Source organism: Vespula vulgaris, chromosome 15, assembly GCF_905475345.1.
Source record: "Vespula vulgaris chromosome 15, iyVesVulg1.1, whole genome shotgun sequence".
Taxonomy (NCBI): Eukaryota; Metazoa; Arthropoda; class Insecta; order Hymenoptera; family Vespidae; genus Vespula; species Vespula vulgaris.
The window spans coordinates 480,134-502,009 of NC_066600.1; the positions used below are offsets into that span (position 1 = coordinate 480,134).

General features: G+C 32.0%; 3 long non-coding RNA genes across 5 annotated transcripts; 1 reads left to right on the top strand and 2 right to left on the bottom strand.

Moving 5' to 3' along the window:
• The first annotated feature begins 93 nt into the window (after window positions 1-93).
• On the top strand, window positions 94-7,569 carry LOC127069536 (uncharacterized). Its single transcript, XR_007783600.1, has 3 exons — window positions 94-493; window positions 664-1,065; window positions 1,234-7,569. It is a non-coding gene; the product is annotated as an uncharacterized LOC127069536 (long non-coding RNA).
• LOC127069539 (uncharacterized) lies at window positions 4,809-8,155 on the bottom strand. Its single transcript, XR_007783605.1, has 2 exons — window positions 7,601-8,155; window positions 4,809-5,317 (listed from the first exon to the last, which is right to left on the bottom strand). It is a non-coding gene; the product is annotated as an uncharacterized LOC127069539 (long non-coding RNA).
• Window positions 8,156-8,239: 84 nt separating this feature from the next.
• On the bottom strand, window positions 8,240-21,142 carry LOC127069537 (uncharacterized). Of its 3 annotated transcripts, none has more exons than XR_007783602.1 (7): window positions 19,680-21,142; window positions 19,508-19,607; window positions 18,271-19,428; window positions 17,308-18,194; window positions 12,025-12,103; window positions 11,873-11,946; window positions 8,240-10,568 (listed from the first exon to the last, which is right to left on the bottom strand). It is a non-coding gene; the product is annotated as an uncharacterized LOC127069537 (long non-coding RNA). The 3 variants fall into 3 exon arrangements; XR_007783601.1 differs by having other exon boundaries at window positions 11,832-11,946; XR_007783603.1 differs by having other exon boundaries at window positions 10,926-11,946.
• Window positions 21,143-21,876: the final 734 nt, after the last annotated feature.

The window sequence follows — 21,876 nt, forward strand, 5'->3', positions numbered from 1 at the left end:
GTTTTCGTTAAAGTGCTTTCAATACTGTAGTTTTGATGAAAATGGTACTATCGACGTTGGCAAAGAATTAGACGATTACGAGACAGTTTTGAACGAGTATGAAAGGGAGCTCCATGTTGTGTGCGGCTTCATAAATACGGAAAAGTTTAATTGAAAGATTAACGATTCTATTAAAAAAAAAAAAAAAAAAAATCTATTATTCTATAGATAAATATATGTTAATCTATAATTATTAAATACCGATTAATAATATATATAATTATTATTAAATATAATTATTATAATTATTAAATAGTAAATTAAATTAATTACAATTATAGAAATCCATTAATCTATAGATTGTAATAAAATAAAATGAAACTTAATCAAAGTATCCGTAAAACGACTCGTTACTGAAGGTAATTTAAGAACATTATCATCATGAGGAGGAAGAAGAAGAAGAAGAAACTGCTCCTGCGGGATCAGACTATTGATTATAGTCTGACTGTCTAGTGTAAGTAATTCGAATCAATTTATTTTTGAGATAAAATAGAAAAGATGTTTTTCTTCCAACTTGATATTTGAGTCTCGCATTTATAACGAACGTATAGAATTACTAATAACATTACTATCACATTATTTAAAAATTATCTCATCCGTAATTAATTAATTTGTGTCGTTTAGGGATCGACTAGTGTCAAGACTCTTCGCCAGTGTGTCGTGCGATATACTGTATGTGTTTTATGTACTGTGTAATTATACACTGTGGCTAGATACTGTAATTATATACTGTAACTGTGACGAAAATGCTACTAGCAACAGTGACAAAAAACTGATGTCGTTAAGAAACAGTTTTGAACAGTTTGAAAAACAGTCCGAAAAACAGTTGTATGCATAACAAATGTGTGCATAAAAAATATGTGCATGAAAAATGAAAACTTTAGTGGGATGAACTTCTATTTGCATATCGTTAATAAAATTAAACGATGCCGAAGTCTTCCTCAAGAGAGAACGAAATTATCATCATGAGAAGAAAGAAGAAGATACTGTTCCTGCCGATTCAAGCTATTGGTTCCACCATCTAATGTAAGTAATTCGAAAAAATTTATTTTTGAGATAAAATACGAAGAACGTTTTTCGATCAACTTAATATTTAAATCTCGCATTTAACGAACGTATAAAATTACTAATAACATTACTATCACATTATTTAAAAATTAGATTATACGTAATTAATTGATTTGTGACATTTAGGGATCGAGGCAGTGTCAAGATTCTTCGCATGTGTTTTCGTCAAGTGTTTCGATACCGTAGTTGTGATCAGACTTTATAATATTAGCGACGCGGCTTTATAATATAACGAACAGTTTTGAACGTTTTCGAAAAAATGTCGGATGTGCCGTGTGATTAATAAGGAAAAGTATAATTGAACTTTTATTCGCAAATCGTAAATAAAATTAAACGATACCGATACCTCAAACGGCGCATCATGAACAATAATGTGAGAACGAGATCATCATGAGAAGAAAGATGACGCAACCGTCGCTGCCGATTCGACTATTGATTACAACGTCTAATGTGAGTAATTCGAAACATTCTAGTAATTTATAAATTGCTAGAAATAAAATAAGAAGAATGTTTTCCCCTCAACTTAATATTTAACGAACGTATAGAATTACACGAAATAACTTTAGTATCACATCATTTAAAAATTAGATTATGTTATTTATAATTAGATTATATCCGATAAAGCGCTATAATAATGATAATAATAAATACGCTTCACTCAGACTTTTAAGAAATGTTCTCAAATCTCTATGCTCAAGTAAAAAATCTAAAGCCGATTAGAGAAAATGAAGTATTAAGTCTATTTCTCATTTTTCATAAAAATTTTCAAGTCAATGAAATAATCCATGAATTTTATATTTATCAATTCTAAAACATTTAAATATCCTTCATTTTAAAACGTTGTAAACATTTAATAAAAGGAGCTTACATAAAACATCGATACTACACAGAAACAGACACAGCACAGATACAGACATTACACAAATTATACGCATTAAAAGAACATTTCTCGACTGCGAAACATCGTACTGAGATAAATCGGATATAAGTAATATTAAGAAAGAAATGTATATAAACCTATCTGTAGACAATCTTTTCATTTAAAAAGAATTTCTTTTGCTTTTCCCCTTTTTTTTTAATTTCAATCAATCTCTTCTTAATTTTTCTGTAATTTAAATTTTTTTAATGTTTACATAAATGTAATGTGTAATATGTAATATACATATAGAAGTATTATACTTATAAATTAATAATTAAACGCAAACATATATACATATATATATATATATATATAAATACATCAATCTACTCAACCAAGATATATTCTACGATTTAATATATAAATTAATATATCAGACGTTTTCGAACAAATCATTTTTCTGAATTTTTACGTATAATTCAATGTGTTAATGATAAATTAATGAATTAATTAATAATCTTAATAAATTAATTTATAATTTATAGAGAATAAAATTACTATTTAATAGAAATTTTTGATTGTATACTATTCTGTAAGCAAAAATTGCAAAAAATCCTGTATTATAATAGAAAAATGTTGTGACACTCCATACAGAGTATCTCAAATACTTCTACAACATTTCTAAAACATTCCGGGACTTATACTCAAATTTAAACGCATCCAAAGATTCTAGATCAAATTTAAATTCGGATTATATGGAGGTCGTTTAAGCCTGCTAACAGTATTTTGATTTAAACGATTTTGCGCGACACGAGACGAGGCTTAGGATCACTACCACATTGAAATATCCAACTACTGTCCATAACAAACTTTGCGAAGAGCATCATGTCGGTTTTTAATACTTCGATGTATTATTATTCTTCCATAATATTTTTAATTTGCGCCATGAACGGCTCAAGATCTTGACCAAAAATGGAAGCTTGGATCAAGATATTCTTACTTTTGTATTTTGTTGTTAGGATCTAACAAAGAATGTCCCGTCTCTTACTTTTGTGTAGCTAATACCCAACAAATTACGTCGCGATCAAATAATCTGAATTAGACGACACCATTAAATAGCACATTGAATTAACAATCAATTGACCTATGAGGGACTTCCTAAAGCAATTTTAAATCAATTTTTTTTTGTAAAGGTTTATGCCGCATAATCCGAAATTTTTAATTTTTTATTCAATAAAAGCCGCCGTAAAAATAAATTTTCAAATTGTCCAGTGTGTAATTAAACGCTTGAAAAATTCCAGAAAATTCCACGTAAAATTTAAAAAGAAAAAAAAAAAACGGAACAGTGGGCACCGTGGCGTAAAAAGAAGAATTATTATTATTCGGCAGAAGAATTATTCTTTCCGCCGAAGTACCAGACAAACGTAATCAGACAAATGTTCATGTTTTTATATTTTTGTGTACCTTAAATAAAAAGAATCATATTCAAGAAAATCTTAAATATATTTTGAATATATGAGTAAAAGAATGGAAAGACCATAACGGCATTAAACGATAGGCCAACATTACCTGTTATTTGAAAATTACGAAATAATTTGCGTATAATATTAGAACGCAATTTCTAGCCCGATGCCACTTAAATGAGTCATCAAAGTTCTTACGACGGAAAAAACATCTATCACACAAGATAAAAAATACAATGTTTGTTGTTTACTTAATCGCAAAAGTATGCAATTTTGAAAGTTTGAAGGAAAAATGATGATTTATAGAAAATATATATGAACTTTGTTTAACATCTTTCGGATTATATGGAGAACGTGACGTTAGAACGGCACTAATTACAAAAAAAATTGATTGACTCGATTCGTATTTGCTCTAAGAAATCCAACATTGGTTAATTGATTATTAATACAATGTGCTTTTTAATGATGTCCGCTAATTCAGATTATTCGGCCACGATGTAATTTGATGCGTACGAGCAACACAAAAGTAAAAGACTGGACATTCTTTGTTAAATCTTAACAACAAAATACAAGAGTAAGAATATCTTGATCCTAGCATCCATTCTTGGTCAAGATGTTGAGCCGTTCATGGCGCAAATTAAAAATATTATGGAAGAATTATTAATACATCGAAGTATTAAAAACCGACATGATGCTCTTCGCAAAGTTTGTTATGGACAGTAGTTGGATATTTCAATGTGGTAGTGATCCTAAGCCTCGTCTCGTGTCGCGCAAAATCGTTTAAATCAAAATACTGTTAGCAGGCTTAAACGACCTCCATATAATCCGAATTTAAATTTGATCTAGAATCTTTGGTAGCATTTAAACTTGAGTATTAATGACGGAAAGTTTTAGAAATATTGCAGAAATATTTAAGATACTCTATGCAGAGCGACACAACATTTCGCAGATTATTACACAAAACCTTTTGAAATTTATGCTTAAAAAATTGCATACCTTTACATATTACATCAAATATTCAAAAGTAATTTATTATATATTAAAGATATATTATATATATATATATATATATATATTATAATTATTTATTAAACATTTAACTAATAACATTAATTTAAGAACGGAGAATTATATATATATATATTATATAAAATACATAAAAAAATATATGAACATTTAATAATATGAAAGATATTGTCAGTACGAACATGTCTGGATCTTCTTGATTTTCTACTGACTCATGCCGAACTCATGAAAACGATATTCTATGCAAAGGATATTTTACTAAATAGTAATGTATTGTATCGTTTAGCCGATAAATTATATCAATATACGTTTTTTTTTTATAATTTTTGTAACATTTAAGTTTTTTGTGAAGGTTTTGCCAATTATATTTTTACTTCTTTCGAAATATATATCATGTTAAATGTCATGTAATCTACTCATATAAATAATTTGTCGTCTTTCCCTCTATAAATCAATTATTTTAATATGAATACATTAAATTGATTGAAAAAAAATTTAAGAAAATCGTTTGTCTAAGTACATTTTTGTCTGGTAGTGTTTAGGTGTGTGTGTGTGTGTGTGTGTGTGTAGTGGGTCTTTCGATTTATTAAATATTTAAAAATGATTAAAATATATATATACACAAAGAACATATATCGGGTTTTCATCTTTTTTAAATACTTATAAATTTTTAGCGTTTTGAATAATAATAGATAGCAAAATACGTACAAGCTAATAAATTAAGATATATAAATAAGCAAATTGTTATAAATACTAACATGTTATTTGATGTCGTATTGTTACTTGACTCTTCCTTCATTTTCACAGCGTGTATCACGGAACGCGTGCAATGTATGAATTTCTGAAAAATTGTCACGAAACTCTGAAAAAATAATGAAAAGGATTATATTAGTTTAGGTATATGTAGGAAAAAATATTATATAAAAATAAAAATATTAAGTTAATTGTAAAGAAAATGGAAGGACTAGCTAAAATATTTCTCGTACTTATCTAATCATACTTATCTCATCCTAATTATCTAACATTTTGAATTAAATTTCACATTTTATTATAACATTTCTACATAACATATTTACTACTTATATTGAAACTTATACGAAACGTTTCTTGGTATTACTCAAACATAAATAATCAAATTTGATAAAACTGCCGCGCTTTAAAAGGCGGCTTTTCATTGAATATTTTTGTAATTATAATGATATAGAATTTTGCAATAATTTTATATACGTATTTGTCAGTTACATAGTATTCAGTACAATAGTATTTGTGTATTTATTTCAGAATACGTGATATTCTTACTGCAGAAACGGACAAATATATATTTGTAATGTTTTTGTTTATTGTTATTTGCATTTGTATTTATCTTCATTTAGTTGTATGCACCTATTATATTATTTATCTTTATCTTTTACTACGATCTTAAATATTTTTATAAAATAAAAATTAACGTTGCGTATATATTCTATAGATAGAATATATATATATATATATATATATATTAATATTAGTGATACGTAGTTTGTTATAAATAATTAAACGTTATAATAATAATAAATATATCTTAATAAACTTTACTAAAACTTTTAATAAATACTGAAATTTATATTTTCGTGTAAAAACAGTTAATTATAATTAATAAAAAAGAAGTATATAGTAGAAGAATATAGTAATATAGTATAATGAAACAATTTATATTTGAGTTAAAACACCAAGAAACGTTTTTCTATTAACGAATCACTATTAACATTACTACAAATCAATTAGAATTACTATTAACATTACTACAAATTATGTTATGTTACACAAATTATATATGAGGATGACAAATTATATTAACTACAAATTGAGTGATACGTAGTTTGTTATAAATAAATAAACGTTATAACAATAATAAATATATCTTAATAAACTTTACTAAAACTTTTAATAAATACTGAAATTTATATTTTCGTGTAAAAACATTAAAACTAATTAGAAAACAACTCGCATTATAAGATTGCCATGTATATTTAACCAATATTTTTAAGTTAATGAGTCATATTAAAAAAGTCAAATTAAAAATATTCAAAAATGAATTATATTAAAAAAGTCATATTAAAAATATTCAAACATTTTTTTACATTTTAAAGAGAACCAAATATTTACTACGAGTTGCGATCATAAATTTAATAAAACATACGTATCACATACTACACAGACATATATATATATATATATATATATATATATATATATATATATATAAGATACACGTTACAAATATTATTATATATATTATGTGATTATTATTATTATTTTTTTTTTAATTTATTTTTTCATTCTTTTATTATTTTATACTATTTCATTTTCTTTTTTTCGTTTTACTTCTTTATTTGGTTTGTTTTTTATTTCACACATCATTTTTACCAATGAATTATGTATATAAATATGTAATGATAAAAATAAGGTTTTTGATATCATTATGTTATATTATTGAGACCAATTATATGTATTAAAATAAACTCTTTTAATAATATATATATATATATTTAAATAAAATTAATTATATATTAATATATATATATATATTCTATCTATAGAATATATACGCAACGTTAATTTTTATTTTATGAAAATATTTAAGATCGAAGTAAAAGATAAAGATAAATAATATAATAGGTGCAGACAACTAAATGAAGATAAATACAAATACAAATAACAATAAACAAAAACATTACAAATATATATTTGTCCGTTTCTGCAGTAAGAATATCACGTATTCTGAAATAAATAAACGAATTACTATAATTCGAATAAATATATAAATTACTATTGTACTGAATACTATGTAACTGACAAATACGTATGTAAAATTATTGCAAAATTCTATATCATTATAAATTACACTTTCTGAAATATGGCTTAAAATAATAATAAAAGACTATATAACTTTCTGTAGCGTATTGCATGTACCGTAATATATCGTAATATTGTAGAGAAAATTGCGTAAAACAGTGTATTCCGATGTATGTCTATAACACAACTTACATATACGTGTATACAACTATACAATTATAGCACATTGTATGAAAAAAGAAAAATTTATGAAAATAAATGTTTGTGTATGCTATTAAATGTCATGAAGTTCACATATGATTTATCTTACCTTGAGGATGACTTGAAAAATTGATCGCTTCTTGGGTCCTTCGGATGTTGTTACGGACCTGAAGTTCTCGTTTGGAGGTCGAGGAATTGAGAAAAACTTGTTTTGATGTCGTCAGAACGTGCAACTATGGTTAGGACGTGCAGCAGCCGTATAGTTAACCAGCTCGCACGGAGCGATAGTACTTTCTTTCACGGAGTACGGTAAGATTCAAATATAAAATAAATCCCGGTTTCTCTTCCATCTATCTGTCCGGATCTCATCCTCCCTTATGAAACGAGCATGCGCCATTTAGAGCCCCCACTTTTTAGTTTCCCCCACGTACTCATATATCGTGGCTGGTACAGCCCCGGTAATCCGAACGAAATGTTACGAATATACACGAATGGACAGGTTACGGATCAATACTTGTAGCAGGAAATATTTCTTTGAATTTACCTCTCTCCTCCTCTCCGATCTTTTGTCCTCTTTCCTCTCTATCATTTTCCATTTTATATATCCTTTAATATCTTTTTAATCATTTCGCTTTTTAAGAACCGATTTTTGTCGATTTTTTTTTTTCTTTTGTGGGAGGGAATTTTTTTAATCGTTTATATTTTTTATTTTTTATGAAGGGAAGGTTGATATTAATTAAAAAGAACAGAATTTAAAAGACTTTATTTGGGAAGATGACGTTTGTCATTTTATGGTGGGAAAGGTATATTTCTGTATTATTTACAACAACTTATGCTATAGACAATGCTGATAGGTTGATCGAATAACAATAGTTAGGAAAAAGTATAACAGTAAAGTTATTATCCTAAGTGATAAGTAAAGTAAATATTGACGAAGCGTTACATCGTCTGTGTGTGTGTGTGTGTGTTTCGAGGACTTAAGTCTTTCGGACGTTGCAATCTCGAATATTATATTAAATAATATAATAAAATTACTACTTCGTACGGTTGTATATAATAAAAAATAAGCGATTACGGAAATGTAATTATATTTTCCTGTGTGGTTTAAGACGTAAAGTAAGAATTATTAGATAGCTCAAATTAAAGTTATATATCCTTTTCTAAAGTTCTTTGAAGAGTTAACAGATTTTCAGCAAAATGTAGACTTCTCTACGAGAGGATTAAATTAGTGACTTGATAAATCCCTCTCGGAGAAGAGTCAAATGGATAATTGAGTAATGTCGGTACACATACTCATAATTGAATCGTACAGCTAACCACATCACCCAATATTACGCCATGATCTGTTGAGAGGAAAGCAAAAGAAAAAAAAAAAAAAGAAAAAAAACCTTTTATATCTGAAGTTGTTATTCCGTAAAGAGGGATTTATACACACACCTACGCTCTCATACGCCAACGTAATCCCTCGCACGCCCGCGTATATATCCCCGCTACTTGACCCTCTACATAAGCACGTACTCGAGTGCAGACGGACGCAACTCGAAAAGGTAATAATAAAACGTTTAATACCAGGATAATCAACGATACGTACGAGGAAGCATACATTTTCATTAAATCCCTATCGAAGGGTATTAACAAAGGAATGCGCGCACGGTTGCAAATTAATATCGATATTCGTACATTTTTGAATAACGTATGTTGGATACTACGCAGTATTATTTAAAATTCATCTCGTGAATATTATACAGAATTGGAAACATCGAATTCAAAATTTCTTCTACTTTTAATTAGGTCGAATTATTTAATAGCAATTAGTTGAAATTGATGAAACGACGATGACGCAGAGATGTAAATGTGAAATTAATATATTTCGTTTTATGTGTTCAAACGTATTGGGTCATATCGGACTTCTAAAGCGTATGAGCCAATATCATTATCTTCACAAACGATAAATCCTTGACCGTTCCTGCAGGTTTAATCACTTCGGAAGTTAAATCTCCCTTAGTCCCGTTTTGATTTTTTCCGAAGTTATTCCTAAGCCCATGATTAAAGCCTCCTCGCTCGTAATCGTCCCTATTCGTGATATTATTTCCTGTTACTTCCATGTTAGTATTACTGTTGTTCTCGATCATCCAATTTCGTATTTAGCACACATCGACTTGGCTATTTTCGAATTCAGATCGAGATTCGCTAAATCAAGACGCATCTCAGACATCGATATCCTTTTAACTTGAATTAAATTTATCTCTGGAATCATTGTTGCCGAGAAAAGAGCTAACGTAGATTGATCCTCATGGACTTCCAATCCTTACCCTCGTCTTCGACTTCTTCTTCTTCTTCTACTTCTTTCAAACTCGTTCAAATTATCATTAGTCCGATATCCAAGAAAACTCTCAGCATTATGATTGATCTTTATTTTCTCCTCTCGAGTAGGCGAACTTTCGAGGGTGGAAAAAGTAGACTGACACGAAGAAGATTCCTCGATGAAATATTCTTTTGTACAAAGAAATATTCCTTTGTTAGAGGAAACATTCTACCTTTATTCAAATTCTACACGCGACATCGGACGGCCCTTTGACAATCTATCTGACCCCAATCGATTATATCCTATATCTAAAGCTCCCTTTTGATCCTCTGAAGAAAGAATTCAGTCCTCTCGTTCTACCAATAAACCTTGGTAAAACTACACCAGATTAGATTCGTTGTATCGGAGTATACTATATCATATCAGAATACGTAGTTATTCCAATTACAAATTTTATCTTCTATTTCTTCCAATTTAATCTCGATCACGTAATGAACACGGAAACGAGTCGCTTTACAGTCGTTTAAAAACGAGAGCTTTAAAAAGGAGAGAAAATGCTTTGTCTTTCAATCCAGCAAGTTCATTTATAATATCCCGAAAAGCTCGTGGAAAATTTGTGGAAATCGTCGATAATCCGCGATAATAAAATACTGCGGACCGTTACTATAGTAACTCAATATGTTCTCTCCGCCGCATAAGGTAAATACATATTCTCCCTTTTTTCTTTCGTTTACATCGAGCTGGATCAAAGGCACGTATCACCGCCGATGAACTGTAACAAAAAAATAAAATTTTAAACCGTTTTAAACGATAACCCTCGACAGTTGGAAAATAAAATATATGACATTCCACTGGGTTGCTCGTGGTAGATGAAAAATATGTTTTTCACGAAGGATTATTCGCCAGAACGATTTTCTTACAAATATAACAGCCGATATAGAGGAACGATGTTTAGCGATGAATAACAATAAAAAACATGAATATTTCCCGGCTCAATTGATTCGTACGTGATATGAATTTTATTTTGGTAAAAAACAAATCGGAGAAATAAATATTTTTTACATGAAAAACATATCCGATCAACAACACCAGTTTGACAACAACTATCGGGAACCAAAAATACACCTACGTGATATTTTTATTACGAGAACGGATCAACAGAATATCGATGTTTTTTTGAATTATTATTCCTTGGCAGAGAGCAAACGGTAAACAATGGTGCAGATTTGTTTGCGACGATATTCATTTATGCAACGTGGATTATTTCGTGTTTAGAGAAAAAGAAAGTAATATCTCGAATTCAAAGGGATTAAACGAGAAATTCATTTCTCGCGATCCATGCTTTACCCTTTCAGTCTTTTTTGACCTTTCGACCATGTAATAGGAAACGCTGATTGACTTGCGTAAAGCGTATCGAAATGAAATACGCAAAAGAGAGAAAAATGGATTAATGGGAAAAAAGAAAAAAAAATACCGAAAAATGTTCTCCAATTCCATGCCTTTCGGTACTGCGTAATAACGAACGTAAAAAATTTAAAAAAGAAAGAAAAACGACGAAAAATGTTATCTGATTCTACATCTTTCGGTACTGCGTAGTAACGAAGGCAAAAAGAAATATAACGAAAAATTTTCTCTGATTTCATATCTCTCGGTTCTGCGTAATGAAGAAAGAGAGATGTTTGTTAATTTAAATAATACGAAAAAAAGAAAAAAGAGAAAAAAAAGAAAAAAAAGAAAAAAGGAAAATAAGGTAACATTACGAGCGAAAGCTTCATGCAATATGCTCGACTGTTAAGCGTATAAGTACAACTTCCCAGATACGTATTCTATAACGAATTTTACAAAGGGAATTATAGCATATTAGACAATGAAGACTAATCTAATGGCAGGAAAGAGGAAGACCTTAGAACTAATTGAACTGGCATCTCAAATGCCGTAAGATCTTAATTGGGTCTTAATTGCCTAATTCATTTGAATAGTTAGAGAGGAAGCATGCACAAAGCAAATTACAAATTTCAGAGAGATTAGTTCCTACTTGGCACAAATCGATAAATCAAATCTTAAATTCTCATATACGTAATTGGGATGCACGTTGAACTTCGTCGGAAGGTACTCCTATTTCTCGGTTTTCTGCTGCAAAACGATCTCACCTGCAAAAAGATGATCATTATAAAAATTAACGTTGTATTTTTATATCATCCGAGTAGAATTAAAATATAATGTAATACTTATTATGCTGTCCGTATATATCAAGTAACGACCTATTTTCCCAGGCAGCGCTAGCTTTTGTAATTTGGTTTTACGCATCTGTAAACAAATCAGATCGTTTCATAATACGGAATAGCAAATAACATAAATATGGGCGTTGACGTGCATAATAACATTGCAGCTGTCAATTGAGACGATAGCATTATCACGGAAATAATGCAACCGATGATTTGTATAGAATTTCTGAAGCATGGCGACATGTACATATGTGTGCGTGTGTATTGAATGTACTTTCGAAATCCCGAATATCACTCGTTAATTGGCTCGATAGTCCTCCTTTATCGATTTTTATCATACGAGAAGGTGTCCGAATAGAAACGAACGTAAAAAGTGCTTGCGAGATCTAAACTCTATTACGATTCGAAAGAACAAAGAACGAACCACCCTCTATCTCTGCTGGAAATCAATTCGATATAAAATCTACGTCCTCGTGTAACATAAATACGTGTGGACGTAATAGCATTTCCTTTATCTCGGGCCATTTCAATCGTCAATACCTATATTGTATTACCACCATTCTCTACAAATAAAAAATATATTCGATGTAGTGGTACAAAAAGCAGTGACCTGAATGTGAATCTAAGCGATTGAAGCGAACGCATCGGGTCAGTTAACATCGATCGTTAAGCCAATCAACTAAAATTTGTATTATATAATAAATTACGTTACTAATTAATATCTAATTATTAATAAATTCTCTATCTACGTTGATTATATAATTGTATCGAATTATATTTTTGCTCCAATTATTTTCGGCTCTGTAGACGATAAAAAGAAGTAATTTGTATTCTGGAAAATGTGCCGAGTACATATTGTAGCGCATCCGACGGTCTCGTGTACCGCCGTTCTCGCCGTCGATCTTTATTTCCTTAGCAACACAATACGCATGAGATACGTCATAACTTCCATGTTGAAAACACTCGAACCGGCCACGAGCCACGCCCACAAGTATCGCTTCGATCAATAAACGTTACAAATCCTTTTCATCACCTGCATATACCTTTGAATAACACCTTTTCCTTTATTTTCAGTAAAATTCAAAACGTATTGAATTTCTCCTTGATGAATACACGCATTTCCAAGATTATAATAATAATAATAACTAATGATGATGATAATAATAATAATAACGTTTAAACCCTACACGTGTGGTGCTCGCAGCGAAAGTACAGATGGGAATATTTGGCTACAATTAACCAGCGAGACATAAAGGAATCAGATAAACTACGAGGACGATATCCCTTTGAATACGCGCGACCCTTTTCAAAACCAGTCAACCCAACGTTATCGTTTACAGGGATTGCTTCGCAACTCAATTTCATATTGAAAACGTTTGAAGCTATACACGTGAATACTGCATCGATCGATAAACATTATAAAGATTTTTGATTGACTTTTAATTGGCTCGAGTCGCATTCAACCTTCGCATTGTACTAAACTTCCAATGTATTGTAAATCCGTTTTATTTTTGTTTATCTCCAAGACACAATAACAACGTTTTAACGTTGCCACAGAAATACGGATGGATAGTATCGGACAATATTTCTGTGATGAAATAGATAAAGAAATCGGATAAACTACGAGGACGATCTCCCTTCGAATTCGCGAAGCTCTTTTCAAAACCAGTCAACCCAACGTTATCATTCACATGGATCGCTACGTAACTCAATTTCCTATTGAAAACGTTTGAAGCTGCACATGTACTACATGCAACATCGATTCACAAACATTACAAAGATTTTTGATTGACTTTTAATTGGCTCGAGTCGCATTCAACCCTTTCCTCGTAGTAACATTTCAAAGCATATAGCAAATCCTCTGTATTCCCTTTTATCTCTAAGAAGCAATAATAACGTTGAAACGTTTCTCGTCGGGGCTTCACGAGAAAATGCGAACAGTAGTATTAGAGAATAATTTCGTCTCGAGGCAAATCAAGAAATTACGTGAATTTCAAAGAGAATCCCCTATATGAATTCTCAAAGAGCCAAACCGATTGAGTCGAGTGAAAATAAACAAGAACGATAATTCGTCCGAAAAGCGAGAAAGGATACGATACGTGACTACGAAATTTAGGGGACCTGCAAATGGAATATTTCCTTTTCTTTTTTATCGGATAAAGAAATGTGACGAATAAGAAGGGAGTCTTTGAATACAAAATTGTTTTTTCATCGCCGCAAAGTCTTTGGCGACATCTACTCGAGTTGCTTCTTAACTTACTACCGTAAGGAAATGAAGGCTCCTACATAAATCTTCGATCACTGAACATTGTAAATCTTCTCGGATCACTTTTAATTGCCTCGAGTCTCATTCTCCCTATTTCTTTTGAAACTAACATTTCAAAATGCGTCGAGTTTCTCTTTCGTTCTCCCTCATTTCTAAGACGCAATAATAACGTTTAAGCGTTACTCATACGGACGCCTGTTGCGAAAGTAGAGATGGTTTCGGTTGATAATTATTCCGTGATGAGAGAGATAAAGAAATCGGATGAATGGTTAGAAGAATCTCCCTTCGAATTTACGAACCCCTTACTAAAACCAGTTGTCCGAAGTACAAAGGGACTCGGTGGGGAAACGTGTTTGAAAAAGAAGGGTGAACGTTATGCGGCTGTGGAATTTAAAAACACGCGTATAGAAACGTTTCTCTTTTCCTATTCGTCCTTTTTCGAAAAGAATTCGAACTTGTTTTTTGCTCGATATTTAGTTCCTTGACGACATCATCTGCAACAATTGTTTCATAATTTACGTGTGAAACCAGTCACGTGCCGCGTCCAGTAACACCTTTCCGATCGATAGAGCTACTAATTATTTTCACCCCTGGGGTCGCATCCCTTCCTTCCTTCCTTGCAGGAAGATTTCCAAACGTATCGAGTCTCTTCTTTATTTTTCCTCATTTCTAAGACGCAATAATAACGTTTAAACGTTACTCGTGCAGATGTCCGCTTTGAAAGTACAGATGGTAACGATTACTCCCTGATGAGACAGATAAAGAAATCTTATGAATAGCCAGGACCCTCTCTCTTCGAGCTTGCAAAGCCCTCGCTGAAACCAGTTGTTCCAAGTACAAAGGAACGCGATAGTGAACTCGTTCGAAAAAAGAAGGGTGGACGTAATGCTGCTAAGAAATTTAAAAAACGCGCAAAGAGGATATTTCTCCTTTTTTATTCGTGCTTTTTCAAACGATTCAAAAGTGTATCGTAATTTCCATATTGAAAAGGTTTGAATGGTCACGTGCCACGTCCAGCGTTACCGCTTCGATCAATAAAGCTACCCATTATTCTCATCGCTAGGGTCACATCCCTCCATTTTTTCCAGGGGCATTTCAAAATGCGTTAAATTTCTTCTTCGTTTTTACTCATTTCCAAAACGTAGCAATAACGTTTAAACGCTACTCGTGCAAGTACTACCTGTCGCAAGATATTCGACGATCGTTCCGTTATGAGATGGATAAAGAAATCAGGAAAAATACGAGGAGGACGTCCCTTTCGAATTTACCAAGGCATTACCGGAACCGATCGTTAAAAATGAGATAACGAACACGTGCGACAAACGAAGGGCGGACGTTATGTCACATTGCAATTTAGAAAATTGGCGAACGGCGTATGTCTCTCTTTTTTCTTATACATCCAATTTCGAACGATTCAAAATCGTTTTCTGATCGACGCTTAGCTTTCGGCGACATTGTCTACGTCAGTAATTGCATCGGTTCCATGTCGAAAAAATTTGAACCGATCACGTGTCACGTCCAGCGATACCGCTTCGATCAATAGAGCTACCAATTATTCTCATCGCTAAGGTCGCACCCCTCCATTTTTCCAGGGACATCTCAAAACGCGTTAAATTTCTTCTTCGTTTTTGCTCATTTCCAAAACTTAGTAATAACGTTTAAACGCTACTCGTGCAAGTACTACCTGTCGCAAGATATTCGACGATCGTTCCGTTATGAGATGGATAAAGAAATCAGGAAAAATACGAGGAGGACGTCCCTTTCGAATTTGCCAAGGCATTACCGGAACCGATCGATAAAAATGCGATAACGAACACGTGCGACGAACGAAGGGCGCACGTTATGTCGCATTGGAATTTACAAAATTAGCGAATGTCGTATTTCTCTCTTTTTTTTTTCTTTATCCATCCTTTTTCGAACGATTCAAAATCGTTTTCTGATCGACGCCTAGCTTTTTGGCGACATTGTCTACGTCAGTAATTGCATCGGTCCCATGTCGAAAAAATTAAAACCGGTCACGTGTCACCTCCAGCGATACCGCTTCGATCAATAGAGCTACCAATTATTTTCATCGCTAGGGTCGCATCCCTCCATTTTCTCCAGGGACATCTCAAAACGCGTTAAATTTCTTCTTTATTTTTGCTCATTTCCAAAATTTAGTAATAACGTTTAAACGCTACTCGTGCAAGTGCTACCTGTCGCAAGATATTCGACGATCCTTCCGTTATGAGATACATAAAGAAATCAGAAAAAATACGAGGACGACGTCCCTTCGAATTTGCCAAGCCCTTACCGAAACCGATCGATAAAAATGCGATAACGAACACGTGCGACGAACGAAGGGCGGAGGTTATGTCACATTGGAATTTAGAAAATTCGGGAATGGCGTACTTCTCTTTTTTTTTTATCCATCCTTCTTCGAACGATTCAAAATCGTTTTCTGTTCGATGTCTAGCTTTTCGGCGACATTGTTTACGTCAGTAATTGCATCGGTTCCATGTCGAAAAAATTTGAACCGGTCACGTGTTATGTCCAGCCATGCCGCTTCGATCGATAGAGATACTAATTATTTTCACCGCTAGGGTCGCATTGCTCTCTTTTTTGCAGGAAAATTTGAAAACGTATTAAATTTCTTCTTCGTTTCTACCCATTTGCAAAACGTAGTAATAACGTTTAAACGCTACTCGTGCAAATACTACTCGCCGCGAAAGCACTCGTAGCAGGATATTCGACGATCGTTCCTTTATAAGATAGATAAAGAAATCAGAAAAATTACGAAGACGAGGTCCTTTCGAATTTGCCAAGCCCTCGTCGGAACCAGTCGATAAAAATGCGGTAGCGTACGCATGCGCAAAATAAAGGGCGGACGTTATATTCACAATGGAATTTATAAAACTCGCAAAGGAGATATTTCTTTTTTCTTTTTTATCCATGCTTCCTCGAAAGATTCAAAATTGTTTTCTAATCGATTTTTAATTTTTCTTACCGTCGTCATCTACGTTAGTCGTTTCATAACTTACTTTCATATTGATAATGCTTAAAGCTGCTGCGTGCTGCATACTCCATTGATTCCACCGGTACTGTGCATCGTTCAATAAACATCACAAATCTTTTTAGTTGACTTTCTATTGTCTTTAGACATATTCTTTCTTTTTTTTTTTGTCGTAGTAAAATTTCAAAATGTATTGAATTTCTTCTGTGTTTTCACTCGGTCGCAAGATTCGAATCGTCACTCGTTTGAAAAATTTGATAATAAATTTTAAATAAATATACCAATATAATCATCAGAAATTACTCTTAAAATACTTTTACAATGTTCTTAAAAATAAATGATAAAACTAAAAAATTAGACTTTAACCACACGCTACCGATACTAGTTTTCACTGAGTCTACCATCTTTTTTTCGTAACGATTTCAGCGACTGCGGATGTGGACAAAATGTGAACTATCACGTCGGTGTATAAGCCTGTGTTGGTATTCGCATACATAAAAATTAGCTGGAGAAGTAGGTTAATGAACTACTAACCCAAATTTTCGCTTTCTAATGCATATATTCTTTTCTAAGTGAAGCAAGTTAAGTTACATACATTGTTATACAGATTAGATTTCTTTTACATGCATAGGAAATAGTAAATATGTATAATTGGTAGATATAAGAACTAGTACACTAGTCAATTTGCGAAAGAAAAATAATACTACTAAACGTTTGCTTAAAACTAATACCTACAATATAAAGCGAACTCCTACAGACTAAACTATAACAAAGTAGCGCAAAAAAGAAATCTCTTAGATAACGTGGAAGCGAAGTAGTGTTTTGATCTTCTAAGAACCAGCCGGATTTGAGACATATTTAATATCGGTACTTATTTCCTGCTGTCTCTGCAGTTGGATTAGTCTTTTCCAGAACCTACAACAAATGATACATTATAATAAATGATTATAATAAATAAATGATTATGATCAATATTTTGAAAATATCTTACATAGTATGAAACCTCCATCTGAATTTCCCAACAATTGTAGTTCCACCTTATTGCCACCATTTTTATAAATATATTTCCAACGTCTTTGAAACTCTACCCTTAAGATCTCTGTCAAACCTTTAGATCTCAATGTTCAATCATTGATAAGAATTTGACGAGTCTTATTTCCAACTCTTCAATTACCATTCTTAATTAAGAAGGTCTGTATGTGACCTTCTCTACGTTTATAATATTCTCTTTACCAGACAATTAATTCTGGACATTTCTTTTCTACAGCTTGGCATAATATATCAATTTTTTGACAGTGTATAATAGGATCAAAAGGTTGGATAGATCGAAACAGTTAATAGTGAACAAATTCTTTGTTCCCTATATCAACATACATAGCATCACTTCTTCAAATATCATTCCTGAATTTGCGAATGCTTCCAATGTAAATCTTTTATCAACCATGATCTCCAATATATTATTGTCGGGCATTGAATCTACCAGAAGTATCTGGTATCAGGCCGTGTCTGGCAATACAATCGCAGAAATTCGATCTATTAAAACTTCCATTATTTGATTATTCGGCTCACAAACATCAGGTTGTTTTTGTACCCAGCCTTTTCTAAATGACTTAAAAATGCTTTGTGATCGTTGATCAGATCCATAACGGCATCACGTGCTGCACTTGCACCATAACTTCCACAGTTGAAAACGCTTGATTTTAGATGCGTGCGATGATCAGTGATACCGTATAGGCCAATAAGTATTACCGATATAGGTAAGATATTACCAATTGTAGCTGATTGAGCCAAATTTTTGGATCCCTTTTTGTAGTAAAATTTTGACGTATATCGAATTTCTTCTTTAATATCTTCCATGGTCAGGAAAATTATACGGTGATATGTAGCTGTTTAAACAGATAGCCATTCGATCGAAGAATATTACCAAATTTAGACTGAAAGTAATGCCGTTGAATGGTTGAACTTCGTCTCTCATCGTCTTTCTACCATCGTTCTTCTTTCCATTTGGATCAACTGGTTTTGTTTAAAAGTATTCCGAATTCGACGGGGAGAAGTTTTTTGATTTGTCCAATTTCTTTCCTATCTCCTCCAGGGTCTGTCCAGTGTAATATATCATGCCAAGCTGCTTGGCGGCTTATGATCTTAAATCCTGAAATAATTCAATTACAAATATATATTATGCTACTGCCGTACAAGTAATGGATTGTAAAGATTTTCTATAGACTTACGGTGGTGTTGGATTAATTTTCCGGATGGCGGTTTCGAATTAATATTCCAATACTTTGTTCTTTGGAGAAAAGACTGGCCATTTTTGAGATATTGATTTTTCTGAAAATCAAGCTTCCTGATAAGTAATGTAATATGTAAAGCATATGTAAACAACGTGAAATAAAAACAAACCTTTGATGTGAAAGAAGATCTGCTTGTTTGCCTCCTCTTGTACCATTTTCCGGCAGGTAACTTATATTTAAATATTTAATCTACTACTAATTTCTGATATAAGATTTCATATATATATATATATATGTGTGTGCGGCAAGATATATATATATATATATGTATACACGTCACAGGAATTAACGAATAAAATTTAATAAATCGGTACAAAGCAATTATAATAATTTTTTAGCTTTATAATTTATGAAAATTAATTAAAACTTAGTTTTTTTCTATTTTAACGATAAAATTATTTATGGATATGAAATTAATACAGGAAAAAAATTTTTTCGTTTTTCGCATCCTATTGATTTTATCGCTGGCAGTCAGTCGAGTCGCGAACACGGAGGGTGACGTTTCGCTGAAGATCTTCTTAGGAAGGTTAAAGCGTTTAAAAGTACGGTTTAAAAGTAATGGGCCTGAAGGAAGAAGAAATTCGATACAAGATTTTGAATTTCGTTACAAGAACAGTACGGATGTGACTGAAGTTATTGCCAATATTTAAATTGCTAGGGATCGGTGTAATATCAAGACATCTCGTACATGGTTGTTCAAGCGTTTTCGTGTGGAAGTTCTGGTGCAAGTGCTGCACACGATGCCATTATGGATCTAATCACCGATCACAAAGCATTTTAAGTCATTTAAAAAAGGCTGGGTACAGAAAAAACCCGATGTTTATGGGCCGAATAATCAAATAATGAAAGTTTTAACGGATCGAATTTCTGCCATTGGATTGTCAGACACGGACTGATACAAGATACTTTTGGAAGAGTCAATTCCCGACAATAAGATATTGAAAATCATGGTTGATGAAAGACCTACATTGGAAGTATTCACAAACTCAGGAATGATATTTAAGGAAGTGATGCTATATATGTTGATATGGGGAACAAAGAATTTGGTCACGATTAACTGTTTCTGTCTAGCCAAGCTTTTGATCCTACTATGCACTGTCAAAAAATTGATACATTAAGCCAAGCTGTAGAAAGGAAATATCCAGAATTAATTATCTGGTAAAGAGAATATTATAAACGTAGAGAAGGTATCAAAAAATTATTTATCAAGAAGGCTTTGACTATCTAGGCGTGGCAATTGAAGAGGCAGAAATAAGTTTCATCAAATTATCATCAGTGACTAGACAGAGATACAAAAGTTAGACTTTCAAAGACGTTAAAAAGACATTTATACAAATGACAGCAATACAGTGGAAGTTCAACCATTAAGTCAGTTTTAACTTATTGAAATCAGTGTTATCAAACTATAACATATGGGAAACATCTTGGACGAAAGGAAAGAAGATCAGCTGTGTCACCCAGTTAAATTATTAATTATAATTTCTACTTTCAAAACAAGTGAAGTGATTTATTTTTTTATTAAAATACGAAAAAACCTTTTTCCTCGACTTAACATTTAAATTATTAATATCATTAATCACTATGATCAATTTTTGAAAATTAATTCGAACTTTTACAAATTTCAAGAATCAAGGACTTTTTATGTACATTTGATATGTACATTATCATAACTAATTATTACAGTAATATAAGTAGAAGTACCGTGTTTAAAATATATATAACATTACTGATACAATTATTGCATTGTCTAGAAATTAAGTTATATATAATTAATTATGCCCAATTAAACATCGTATGGAAATAAAATACTCAATTAATAAATTATGGATTTGTCCATGTGCGTGTATGTATGCGTGTGTACGTGTAAATATCCATGCGCGTGTAATCAAATTAGACGCGTATGGACATTCACACGCACGCACGCTCACATACACACACACACACACGGGTTACAAACACAAAACCCCGCACACGCTGCACACACACATATTTACATAAATGAATATATATGTGTGTACAACGTGTGCGGGGGGTGTGTGTGTGTATGTAAATATCCATACGTGTGTAAGTAATTAGACTCGTATGGACATCCACACACATATACACACGCGAGCATCCCCCCCCCCCGTACACGCTGTGCTCAAGTATATTCATTAAAATGACATATACCTGTGTGCAGCGTGTGCGGGGGGGGGGGATGTATATATGTATATATGTATATAACACAAGTATTTTAATTTATAATTTATATAAATTTTACTTGAAATTTTTCTTGGATTTTCAATAAATTTATGCTGTTGAAAGAA